Here is a 13404-nt window from a genome sequence, read left to right as displayed (position 1 = left end):
CCTTGGGCCCCCGCCCACCCGGCCAGTTCCTAACCCAGCAAGAAGTGGTCTTTTCCAAGCCATTGGCTGCCAGCTTTCCCAGGAGTGTGCTCTGGGAGACAGTGTCAAAGGCCTTGCTGAAGTCCAGGTACAACATCCACAGCCTTTCCTGCATCCACCAGGCGAGTCACCTAGACATAAGAGGAGACCAGGTTGGTCAGACATGACCTACCCCCTCCATGTTGGCTGAGTCTGATACCCTGGCCATCCTATAAGGGCTGTGTGATGACACTCAGTATCAACTGCTCCATTACCCGACTACTGAGTAAGGTACAAGCTACCTGGCCTAAAATTACCAGGATCTTCCTTTGCACCCTTTTTGTGAATGGGTGTCACAGTGGCCAGCTTCCAGCCATCTGGAACCTCACCAGCGAGCCAAGACTCTTGGTAAATGATGGAGAGCGGCTTTACAAGCTCATCTGCCAGATCCCTCATCACCTTGGGATGGATCCCATCTGGTCCCATAGATTTATGAACATCCAAGCAGCTCAGCAGGTCTCTGACTGCCTCCCCTTGGATAACAGGGAGAACATTCTGCTCCCTGACACCACCTACCAACCCAGGAGGACAGTTGCTGTCTTCTCCCTAATGACCACCCAAGCAGCTCAAAGCTGACCAGAGATGGCACTTTTCTCTGCTTACATTCACCATCCCATTCACTTTATGAAGTTTGACAAAGAAAACTACTGGATTTTGCACCTGGGACAGAACAACTTTGGATGCACAGACAGGCTGGGGAAGGAGACACTGGAGAGACATGCCACGGAAAGGTGCCTGGGAGTCTGTCAAGGGCAAGTTGAACATGAGTCAGCAGTGTCCTGGCAGCCAGGAGAGCCAGCCCTGTCCTGAGATGCATCAGGCACAGCATCACCAGCTGGGCAAGGGAGGGGATTTTCCTGGTCTGGTCTGCACTGGGGCAGCTTTATCTTGAGTTCTGGGAGCAGTTTTGGGTGCTACAATATTAAAAACAGACACTAAGCTCTTAAAGAGCATCCAGAGGAGGACCATGAGGACAGGAAGGGGTTTGGAGTTAAGGACTTACAAGGAGCAACTGAGGACACTTGATCTGTTCAGCCCAGAGGAGACTGAGGACAGACCTCTTTGCAAGTGCAACTTCCTCATGAGGGGAAGAGCTGGAGCAAGCAGGCACCGATCGATCTCTTCTCTGTGGTGTTCTGTGGCAGGGCCCAAGCAAATGGCACAAAGCTATGTCAGGGGAGGATTGTGCTGGATATTGAGAAAATGTTCCTCACCCAGAGGATGGTTGAGTAATGGAACAGTCTTCACAGGAAAGTGGTCACGGAACCAAACCTTTCTAGTTCAAAAAGCATTTGAACAATGTTCTGAGGCACACAGTGTGATTATGGAACGTCCTTCACAGGGCTAGGGATTGGACTTCCCTGTGTGTCTTCTCCAGTTGAGGATATTCTATGATTCTTGATCATCAGTCAGATTCTTTTCAAGAATCATACAATCAGCTGCTGCTTTTGCCATTTTCTGGTTATTGTGAAGTGCAAAACCTAAGACTTCACCTTCCCTTGTATGCTGGAGAAGGTAGGAGCTAAGATTTTCAAAAGGCAGATATTTGACCAGATCTGGTCTAGCTGTCTTTTTTGCTGTGTTATCATCTGTCCATTATGGGGAGAAAGGAGAGCTGCAAGCTGAATTATATGTAGGGCAGTTTCCAGTTTACACCAAGGCTAGCTATCCATACACATGCAGAAAAATTCATGCTCCTCTTTCTAGATTGTTTTTTACTGGCATGTTCTGGGATGTATATTACTGTCCCTAGGTTGAGTTTCAATTTCAATGTTGCCAATTGATGGTTCTTTAAATGTTGATTGAAGAACTAGTGCAGGAGAGATATCTCTATCTGTGGAACAGCATGAACACTACCACCTCAGTTTGACTATATATGGAATAAATCTATATAAATGCAGCAAACATTGACAAGATATGCATTCAAAGACTCTAGATCACTTCAGCAGAATGAAATAACAATAAATCTAGTGAATAAATTATAAACCTCCTTAAGAAATTATCCTTCTGGAGTGAGCAGGTAAGCGTAAAACATACAGGTGAGTAATACTTGAATCTTGGCACAAAGGTAGTGAAAATGTATGATGTTCATTACATATAATTGCAATGACATTCCTCTTGCCTGAAAAGTCTGTAAACCAGGCATATATAAGGAGATACAAGAACAAAAAAGTGGGGGCAGAAAATATAAAATTCATACATATTTATTGTGTTAGTTTGTTACAAAAAATCCAGTTCTCCAATTAGTTATAAGTTTCAGGAACATTTTGATGTGCCATCAATGTCAGCTCCCAGAAAAAAAAAATGAATTTTAGGAAAGTGGAAAGTGAATGGTTTATGCAGGCTTCAAATCAGATTTGTATGTGACTTGTTTCCAATGGCCTTTACTTTGGCTGAAGAGAACATTTTTAATAGATGTGTGGGAACACAGTAATCTATCTTTGTAGGACATCTTGACCAACAGAGCAATGTTGTCATTTAAAATGTTCTTTCAAAATTATTATTATACTAACAAGTTACATCAGTACAAGGCAATATTGTACTAGTACTGGTAATTATCTGGAGATTTGGTGGAGACAGAGAAAGCAGCCTAGTTCTTCTCTACCTTAAATTGGTTTAAAACATCAATAGCACATCAAAAGGTAGGCTTTTGTAGTGGTGTATAAGTGGTATAAACAGTATGTAAGAATGTGCAGTCACTACTAGCAGCCCAAAAGAAATCCAGTTTGTTTGTCATTTAAGGGCAGGAAAAATAGAGTGGAACAGAACATTGCAAGCAAAATTGTTAAGATAATCACCCTGTGATAACAGAAAATATCTCCAGCAAAGAATGAACACTAACTATCCAAGTTCGAAAGTGCTACCATGCCTTGGCAATTTAAGAACTTCCACTTCTGAGGGTAGGTGTGATAGACAAGACAGGTGCCTCCTTCCTGCAGGACTATCCTGGCTTTACCCACCTGAAGCCCACCTTTGCCAGTGCCTGGACACATCATGGTGGCAGCTGGCCACTGATAGGAAGCCTTCTGTCACAGGATTCCCAGGATGCCTTTACTGCAAGGATACCCTGCATGAGGAGCCGATGGGAATAGAGGTTTCCGTGCAGAGGTTGTCTCCAAGGCAGCAGCCACCCACCACCAGCCTTTGACAAACTTGGGACGGGTGTCTCAGTCCCTCTGTGAGCCTCTCAGGAACCCTCGGCCAGTCCTGAGTCGGCAGACGCCAGTGGGGCAGCCCCAACACGGCCAACAGTGGAGAGACACTGTCCTGTGCCCCGAGGGTACTGAGGGCACCTAGGCTGGTCACCTTTGCAGCAGAAGAGACACCAGAGACATCAGTGGAAGATAAAGGGCCGACTCTTAGAAGGGGTTAATCCAAGGTTTATTCTAGGAGTCCCAAAGGAGCTCCTGCACCTCAGGGGGCCTCCTGCCGAGAGCCCCGGGGAGATGTGCCAAGGTTACATTTAAAGGAAGGTGGAAACCGAAAGTAGATAACATTTTACTAACCAATAAGTGATCCTAAGGGAAGGGTGGGGGTTTGGGGATGATCTCATCCAGGGAGAGGGATAACACAGGTAAAGAGAGGGGGGTACAGTCTGGGATAAACCATTTGGGAGAAATATGGGGATACAAGACAAAACTACTTCAAAGTATTACAAAGTATAAAAACGCACTACAAGAGACGGGGTTAGGTGAAGAAGGCAGGAAGGAGGAGCAGGGCCTGTAAAGGTGAAAAAAAGAAACGTGAAGGCTGGTGTTGGGTGCCTTGCAGTGGGGGAAGCACCCACTAAGGCAACAGTGCACAGATTGGTTGATTTTTCTCTCAGAAATTCAGAGAGAAATGCAAGAAATGTATTATCATAAGTCTGAGTCAGGAGAAGAACTGATATCCAGGAGGAGAAAACAGCCCTGGAGAGAAATCCCCAAATAGCTGAATTGCAAAATCTTCATGCTCTGGAGCAACCCAGTCTATAGCAGCACTAAAAGAACTGGCAATGGAGAGAGAAAATTGTCAGTGGGACACAGCAGAGGTGCGCAAGTCCTACCTCCATGAGATGGAGCAGTGCACTGGGGAGCTGGGACAGACTGTGTCACCAAAGACAGAACCATTTTCACTTGCAGAAAGTGAAGTGTCAGGAAGGCAGAACTAAGTCCCTGATGCATAAGGGAGATTTGGTGATAAGGATAGTCTAGCTTTGAACAAACCCGTCCCTGAAAGGGTACTCACGAAGGGAAGGGGTCTATATTTAAAACATTGCCAGGATGCATTTCCTGGCATTGGAGCTGGAGGCAGAGAAAGTTGAGGATTCCCACACTTCAGAGGTGTCTGTGCTGTTCATGAGGATCTTGATGCTGCCAGCTGCAATGCAGACTGTGGGTGCCCTAATGCACTTAGGGTCACCATGACAAAGCTGCAAGCATAGGGAACACCATGTCTGTGACACATGCTTAGGAACAAAGCAACGGCAAGGTCGTAAGTACCTCCTCCAGTCTTGCAAGTCTGTGAAGAAATATGAGAAGAACAAAGCCAGATGTGATTTCCAAGCAAGTGAATATTTTGTGAAGCAATGTGCAATGACAATATTTCCAAACTGGAACTAGGATGGTAAACACTTGCTTTCAGTCAGTTTTTCTGGGTTTAAGTTACTTTAATTTTATGCTTGTTTTCTGCTTTTTGAAGTACTGCTAAAATATACCACCATTCGAACCAAATAGTCTATCTGCCTTCAACATCTGCATTTCTGTGGTTGTGTGCACTTCACAGTAACACAGAGTTATCAGCACACACTTGGGTATACACCCTGTGACCACAAAACTGCCCTGTTCTGTTCTCTGTGCAGAAGGGCAGAGTGCCTATACAGCCTGCACACACTTGCATGTCTCCCAGCAGAACATCAGGATGTGGAAGGCTGAAACACTTGCCAGTGCCTGAGTAAGAGCATTTGGGCAGGCACTGGACATGGCCTATTACTCTGGAGGGATCATGCCACGAGGATAGCTTATTAGACTTCAAATTGTAGCCAACACTAGGCTTAGACTAAACCACAGGAATTAATTTACTGTATAGTAGAGGGAAAAACTGGCCTATTGTATTAGTGTATTATTGCTTTCTTAACAGGGTTACACCAATGCTGATAAAAATATCAATCCATTCATCTGAACAAGCAAAACAGCAAACCACAAAAAGAGGGAATCCATCCTAATTCTTTGGGAAAAAATCTTCCCTCCCCCTCAGCCTCTTACATGCCCCATTGAGCAGGGACAAAACTTTTCAAAACAATGATGGTAAAAGAATTTCAACTCCTATATCTGTTTTCATTTAGCAAATACTTACCAACCTATTTCAGATATTTTAAAAAGGCTTTTTTGTCTTCCTTTTTAGCAGACAACTTGCAGAACCTACTAGTAAAAACATAGTGATCATTATTTCGATAGACCAGAAAAATCAATGCAGTTTAAATTCAAACATGATAATAGAACTGATGCAATTGTCTTAATAAAATCTAAATAAGTATCTATACCGTGTTTTATCTTTATCTGAAGAAATGGAACTGGCACCCACACACAAGATGAACCACATATGATTTACACAAAACAGCATTCTAAGCTTTCCATTCTGACATCTAGCCCAAAACACAGCATTTCTGGTAAGATGCCATGGGCTCCATAGTTCATGTTGTTAAAAAGTACTTGCAGAGAGTATCACTGTGTGTACCAAAACCATTCTGATAGCAGAGCTGATAGCTGCAATGATGTTTTGGTGTGCCTATAAAAGAAATTCAGAGATATCCTTTGAGAAACCAAGCAACTGAAATTGCAACAAACTATATTTCATTTGTGTATTGCGGACTCATTTTGTCACAAATGGAGAAATAATGTTGCCTTGTGCAGACATACATAGATTCTGAACACTTTTCCAAAGACAATTTTCCTGTACTGAACATATAAATCCTAACTGAGAATTAGAGCAGACAGAATAATTTACTATAGTTAGCATTTTTTTCCTGCAAGTTACTCCATTTCTGATTTTGTATACAAATTCTTTTTCCAGAACTCTTTTGGAGCAGAGCCATGACTCTTCTTAAGTAATTCTTGGCAAGCATGAGCAGCAATTACCACACATACTGTGGCTTCAATGTTTTATAATCTGTATTTTTAATACAAAAGTTCTTCATTTTCAGTGCACAAAAGCCATGATATTGTTTTCACGTCCCAGTGAACATTAAAGATATTATTTCTTTAATATCTGTGCACAGGCATGTTGCTAAAATAAGACTGGATTCAGAGTCATGGCAAAAATACACGTTTGCACGTTCAAAACGTCTTACATATGAATATTCTCAAATTTGTTTAGAATGCATTCTTTCTGTTGCACTGCTGCCAGCAAACATCTTTTATTAGAATACTCTAGTGGGGTTACATAAAATGAGGGCAAACACAACAAAAACAAGTCTATTTTTATGTGATAAAATATTCACAGAAATTCCTTGCCATGTTAATTAAGACCTTTTTATTTTGTTCTGAGAGGATTTTCTAGATCCACACGTATTGTTTCTGCCAAGACACGGTGTGTTAACCTGTAATGAGGCAGAGCAGAAGAAGCAGAAGTCATGTTTATTTGCACTTGTGGTGTGACTCAGCCAGGTCTCCAAGGTAAGGTACCATTCCTCCACAGAGCAGCTTTGTACATGTAATAAATGCTTACAATGACAAAGTATGACAGACCTTACATGTATTTTAATAAATTATTAGAAAATATTAAATTATTAATTTAAGAAAAATGTTGTGAAATGTGTTCTAGACATCAACAGCACCCAGGATAAATTTGTGTAGTAAATAATTGAAATTGGAGATAATGAATATTTAAAAAATTAATATAAACTTGATTTTAAAGGGCATGGCAATGGAGAAGGTTGAAGAATAACAGTGCTGGAATTCCTTAAGGATCTTGGCATCATTTTTGTTTGAAATTTTCAGTAATCATCATTTAAGACTTTAGGAAGGAAACCTGAGCATGATGTCAATGCAAGAAGGTACGCTGTTATGATGACAGAGCTGGAAGGAATTGCCGAGGCAGGTGAAAACTGGCGTATCATACAGAAAGGACTCTGAGGAAAAAAAAAATTATAAAAACAGGATAAAATTCAATAGCTGAAAATAGGATGTCATGCACAAGTGATTAATCACTTGTGATTAATACACTTCCTGTATTCTGATACAAGGAAAAGACGTTTTTGCTGAAAGCAATTCAGAAAGAGAAGGATGTCAGTACCTCTTAGCCCATGGGAGGCTTGCTGTACATCACAGGAATAACACAGCCACAGCCACAGACAAATTGAAGGTGACACCAGGATGTGGTAAATGTAGTACTTCCACCAGAAATAGGGAAGGTCATGCCTTTTACAATTTATAAATTAAATTTACAATTCCTTAACTGTGGTACAGCGCATATCTGAATCATTCATGCTCAGAGAGACTGAAATGTGAAATGGAATAATGAGGGAAATTAGGATTCTGTTATCATCTGACCTGAGAAAAGACTGGCTTTGCATGTTAGTGAAATAGAAATTGGAGGTGGTTCTCTACACTGGGCTATGCAAATAGGTCAGAAGGAATATACCTGAAATGGGAAGCATTTTATACACCTTCAGACCCCCTGGTTTCTGGAAAAACATAGCAACTCCATCAATGCTTGGATCTCTCTTACCCAGAGGCTCCTATCTTCCTAACTACATAGCAACAAATATTGTTCTCCATCAAAATATTCAGAGAGATCGTTTACCACAGGTTCAATGGCAGGGTGGCACAGACACACCAACTGCGCACTGAATCCCTTGGGCATTTTTTGATGGTTTATGAGAAGTTGTTTTAGTTAGTGGCCATTGCTTGCATAGATATTCTGTTTCCACTGGTGAACAGGAAGATGCTGTTTGGATGGGCTACCACTGAGCCCAACTTCATACCCTTTACTGTGCTATTCATTTGTACAAACAGAGCAGAAACCTAAGCAGAAAATATGCAAAGGGTAGTGACTATCTCAGAAATAGAAGAGAAAAATTACAGTCAATCAGATAATAGATTATGTAACTTGAAATAGATAATACAGTCAATCAGATGATAGAAAATCCATTTTGAAAAATTTTGAGGAGCAGTGATTACCAGAATTCCTACTCTAAGCTGCCTTACCCGCTACCTTACTTCTAACCACCTAAGGAAGATTGTGCTGCCTATATTTTTTATATCTTTTATATATTCTTTTTAATTTTTTTTTTTTTTTTTTTGCTGAGGTCTTAGCCTCACAAAGCACTTAAGTGTTGTGCCGTTTATACAACACATTAGAGGTAATTTTTGCCTAACTGCTGGTCTGAAGCTTTTTCCAGTCCAATTTTCCATCTCTTCTGTGAGAAGAGCGAGAAAAGTCCTGAAAGGCAAATTTGCATTTTTACCTCAACATTTCACTAAAAAAACCACAACCCTCTGGATTTGTAAATATGAGCAAGGAAATCTTGGAGCATTTAGCTTTCAAGACACATATTACACAAATGTAAGTATTACCATCAATGTTGTTTATACAGTTGCCACTTGCAAATCAGACTAGATACCAACAACAACGCACTAAGAAGAATACAATTTTAGAGTTTTTGGACACTTGGCCTAAAAAAGAGCTAATCTGTAAAAGCTTTCCAGAAAGCAGGACTCAACTGAAGCTTCCTCCAAGCTGTTAAAGGTGTCCATGTTAAGGAATTTTGTAACATATTTTTCTAAAATGATCTCCTAAAAGCTCCTTGGAAAACCTACTTTTTTCCCTTCTTTCTCAGGCACTCATATATATTTTATCCAAATATACTTAAAGAGATGCTACTTTGTAAATGTTTGTATCAACACTGATTATCAGTGAAATGCTTTTCTACCAGGATGTTATTTCCACAGAGAAGGAGGAAGGAAGAAAGCATGTGATTGAACTGTTTAGTCAAAAACTGGAAGCACAACTAATGTAAAACTCTCAAAAATCATTTTAAACTCTTCTTCTCAGGCAAGCCTCTGGACTTCTACAGCTCCCCTCACTACGCCATTCACAAAAATCCCTCTTGAGGGGCTTGGCTTTGCAAAGATAAAAGAAGATGAACTAGGTCACATTTAGCAGCTCACAATGGTGCTAGTGCCTCTTTATATTCAAGCACTCACATATTAGCACATCTAACTTCTCACAACTACAAGAGTTTATCTACACAAAGCCAACAAACAGTATCTCTGTTAGTGGTACATGTGGGGCAGTGCCACTCATAAATGTTTGTGAGATGAAGAAGTTGATATGTTTGCTTAAGAATAAGCATCATATTAATTACAAATATTCTCAGGGGAACAAAATATAAGCCACAGCAATTGAACTGAGTGGCCTCTGCCCTGTTGTTCAGAAGTGTCTGGGGCAAAGCCAAATGAAGTATAATTAATATGCCTGGGAACCTATAAACAAACAAAAAGGGCAGGGTAGAAAGTGGCATTTCATCGTCCTTTAGATGGAAGTTTATCTGAGTTAATAGCTAATAAATACCTTTGGAATTGCTTATCTGCTGAAAATTATTTCCCTTCTGGAGCAATGTTTCTCTTGAGACAAGTTGCGCTATGCATGAAGAAGAAAAAATCTTAAAAGCAGTGGTGCCAAAAAAATGTACTACCAGAGATATATTTTAAGCTACAGTCAGTGAACATTTTTGGCTAATGTTGCATGCATCTGAAGTGCAGATGTCCTTTGTACTGAAGTCTCCCCAAGGGTGATTGTAGCTTCAGCCAGTGTGGGGATCATGGGGACATACTGAACCCAGAGTACTTCACACTCTGTGTTCATATCATAAGGGCTAGTGCACAGCACAGTGTTTTACAACTCTCTGAAATATTCATGGAGGCCAAACCACAGCTGAACTGGGGCCTAACCAAGCCAAACTACAACTTTATATCTTTTCCCCATGACACAACAGACAAAGCTAGAAACAAGTAGGTGATAATTAGGAGTAGCTTTCTGTTTAAATGTCATTTAGCCCAGGAAAATCTGTTATTCCAGCCAGGTGAATAAGAAGTATGTTGAGCAACCAGTATGAGATTTCCCTAATTTTCCCTCTGCAATTCCTTTCTCAAAACCTGCTGTGTTCCACACTCTTGAGAGAAGATCTACTACCAATTCAGTATCTCTTGCTAATGTAATGGGGATCCTGATCCCATTCGGAATTAGGCTGGCAAATCCTATTTGATCAAGTCATAGCATCAAACCCATTAAAGTGCCTGCAGTGGAAGGGACAGTGCTAAATACCTACATTCTGTATGTAAATTCTGTACATAATTTTTTTAAAATCTGGTCAGGTAGGCAAAGAGATCAAGATGAGCAAGCACTTCCTATCTGGTCTCTCACCTTGCATTTCAATATAAACCAACCCATTCAACAAAAAAGTAAAAACTAACAAAAACTAGCGAGTGAAAAAACAGCTGCATTGTTTCAACTGTGGGCACTTGCCTTTATATCATAGCCTTTAAGTAGCAGATTGGTAATACTATTGTCCATGAATACTATTGTCATGCTACTAATGTTTTACTTAAAACATTAACTGAATATGGGGAAATAGTAGAGCATCCTTTTATCCTATTGACTGAAAATATTCTTATCCATTAAATAATTTGCCTGGCAGAATATTTGCTTTTACAGTGTGAGCTAGTATCAAATATAAAAGAAAAATGCATTTAAGTTGAATGACAAGCATTGCTAGTGGCAGAAGGAAGAAATGTTGGAATAAAAGACAGCTGACTATGTTTTCCATTTTTAGCGTGCATAATTGTTCCAAATATGCCTTTGAAGTTTGAGATTGGGTGTTGGTTGGCATAAAAGGCCTTCTCACTACAAGAGAAACATAAAAGAATTCTATCTTTCAGTGTTACTTTTTCCAAGTTTAATTAAACCTCATTAAGCTTAACTCCCCTGTGACTCAGCTCTGACAACAGTCAAACAAAAATACCATTATGTCAGCATCATGCAAAAGAAAATGAAGCAGCATCAAAATTTCAGAACAAAGGAATAAGTGAGTCCACATCAGTGTATTTACCAGAACTGGCCCTGCATCTACTGAGATTTGTATAATTGTTGGTTTAGTATCAGGCACATGAAGAAAACAAGCTGGTGGAACACCAAAAACCAGTGTGGGACCCTACCTATATTGCATGTCTGGCCTGAAAATCTGAAAGAACATAAATGTTCCATGACTGTGAGTACAGGGTGAGGTTGCTACCATGCATGCTAAAATCCATGTGCACCAAGCACTGCCCAAATCTCCCAATAGAGTAGGAAAAATTAAATTTTCTACTCAAAGGCTGTGGGCAAAGTAAATTTTCTTTACAGCAGCACTATTAGAAAGTTATGGAGAAATGTTCTGTATCTGCACCTTCCCTTTTTAAATTAAACAATGCACTATATAAATACTGAAAGTATTGATATAAGTTTAAAGAATAAAAAAGAACTAAGAAAATTATGTGCAAAAGCAAAGAAAATAGAAGAAAAATCCTACAATAATGAACAACATTTTCAAAAACTACCAATGGAAAACAGTCAATTTACGTTTACAGTGTCTGAGTGTAAAGAGGTGATGCAGTAGCAAAGGCAGAATAATGATTGCAGAATAATGAAAAGCATCTTTCTTTGTTGAAGCAGAAAGCCAAGGTCAGTCACAAATTTTGGGTATTCTGGAAGACATGCCTAGCTATGTAAAGCGCCAGTTTTTCCTGAGAAAATGTCTGAATGAATTATTTTTTTCAGCATTCATTCTGGATGCCTTAGTCAAAGAAAAGAGTAACATCCTTCACACTACAGAGCACAAGGCCATTTCAAGATGCTGTTGTACTGCTGCACAGTACGCTGATGACATCTGTGACCTTAAATTCAAAGGTCTATTTCAGAAGTATAGGTTATTTCATAGAATCATGAAATCATGGAAAAGACTTCAAGATCATAGTGTCCAACTGCTAGCCTAGCACTATCAAGTCCATCACCACCACATCCTCAGGCAGCACGTCTAAATATCTTTTATATATCTGCAGGGATGGTGATTCAACCACATCCGTAGGCAGCCTGATCCACTGCTTAATAATCCTTTCCAGCACATAATAATCCTTCTTCCAGTAAGGAATTTTTCCTTGTGTCCAATCTAAGCATCCTCTGGTGCAACTTGAAGCCATTTCCTCTCTCTTCCTATCCTTTCCTGCTTGGCAGAATGGACTGACTCACACCTTATTACTATCTTCTTTCAGGTAGAGGGTGATAAGATAGCTGTAGAGAGTGATACGGTTTCCCCCTGAGCCTCCTTTTCTCCAGGCTAAACAACCTTAGTTCCTCCAGCTGCTCCTCACAGGACCTGTGTTCCAGACCTTTCATGAGCTCCATGGCCCTTCTCTGGACATGCTCCAGTACTTCAATGTCTTTCTCGCAGGGAGGCACCCAGAACTGGACATGGGATTTGAGGTGCAACATCACCAATGCTGAGTACAAGGGGGCAGTCTCTGCCCTGTTCTGCTGGCCACACTATTCTGATAGAGGCCAGGATGCCATTGGCCTTCTTGGCCACCTTGTCATGGCTGGCTCCTGTTCAGTCTCTGTTGACCAGCATGCCCAGTATCTTTTCTGTGAGGCAGCCTCTTGCTCAAACATGTAGTTCTGCTATTCTGTATGGTGTGGTACAAAGGGTTATGACATATGAACCATCCTGAAGGAGCCTCAAGCTATCATTCCTACATTCATTTTAGCAAACCCCTAATGAACTTGCTGGATTTTGAGAATTCCTTTCTGTGGTATCCAGCTTTGCCCATGCATGACTTATTTCAGAACCAAGCTCCATCACCATTTTTCCTTTCTCATACTCAGTTGCCTTGTACCACACTCATTATTCAGGCGGGAAACTCTCCCAACTGGAACATTAAGAAGTTAATTTTGAGGCTATAGAAATTTTACTTCTGTCCTGCAGATTGCAGCACTTGCATTCCAATTAATTTCCCCAGAAACCTTTTTAGCTGTACGTTTTGATGTATTCTTTAAAGAAAGTGTATTGTATGTCCTTTCCTTTGACTTTCATACCTTCAGTAGAACAAAGAACACCTCAAAAATTTCTTCTTGTGAACTACTAATTGAATGTTTGTACACATACACCACAATTTCTTTACCATGAGTAATGTAACTGTCAAGTACCAAGTTACATCATTCAACATTTGCTGAAGTGCACTTCAAAAGAATTGCAACAATACTTTTTCATAAGAATTAAAGCTAATACATTTTCTTTATGTTCTGATATCCCCC

Source organism: Geospiza fortis, unplaced genomic scaffold (assembly GCF_000277835.1).
Source record: "Geospiza fortis unplaced genomic scaffold, GeoFor_1.0 scaffold167, whole genome shotgun sequence".
In the NCBI taxonomy this organism is placed as follows: Eukaryota; Metazoa; Chordata; class Aves; order Passeriformes; family Thraupidae; genus Geospiza; species Geospiza fortis.
Note: the sequence above shows the minus strand (reverse complement) of the source record.